The sequence below is a fragment of the Nematolebias whitei genome, chromosome 3, assembly GCF_014905685.2.
Source record: "Nematolebias whitei isolate Nwh7 chromosome 3, NemWhi1, whole genome shotgun sequence".
NCBI classification, from domain to species: Eukaryota; Metazoa; Chordata; class Actinopteri; order Cyprinodontiformes; family Rivulidae; genus Nematolebias; species Nematolebias whitei.
Genome location: NC_056500.1, coordinates 1,077,842 through 1,078,557, shown reverse-complemented (window position 1 = coordinate 1,078,557; position 716 = coordinate 1,077,842).

The window sequence follows — 716 nt, the reverse complement described above, 5'->3', positions numbered from 1 at the left end:
GCCAAGTGAGCAGCCGAAAGGCCTACAGCCAAGTGAGCAGCCGAAAGGCCTACAGCCATAACTCAAAGAATTCAATAAATGCAGCACCAGTTCAAAAATATTAAATGAAAACCAGTTAAAGTCCCAGATATAGCACTGTGCTTTTCAGCTAACGACACAGTGCAAGAAGTTCCTGTTGTTGATAAAACTGTACAAACGTATTATTTTAGTACGGGTCTTAAAAGGCGTGGCACATTAACAGGAACGATCAGTCGGGACAGTTTCAGAAGAGCCAGACAGACGTACGTCCGAAGATCCATCTTCAAAACGTCCTCAAAGGCACCGACAGAAGAAAAAGTGAGCCGAGCAAACTCAAACCAAACTGGTTTTGTTTTTCTGAACTCAACTTTAGGAGAATGATATAAAACAGCTGATTGTAATCTGCTGTAATCTGCTGTAATCTCAACGTCTGGACCGACGGCAGGAGATTAAAAAGTACAAACGCAGTTTGGGCCACACAGGAAGTGAAACATTTCGTTGAACATTCGTGATATTTGCAGCATCTGAGCGTTCCAGAGATTCTTCTTCACGTTTCTGCTCTGATGAGCAAAACGTTAATCTGAGCCAGGGTCAGTGATCCAGAGCAGCCAGGTGCTGGACCCAAAGGTACCGCTCCGTTTACTGAACGCATGCACAGATTTAAATCTGAGCCAGGGTCAGTGATCCAGAGCCCGCCA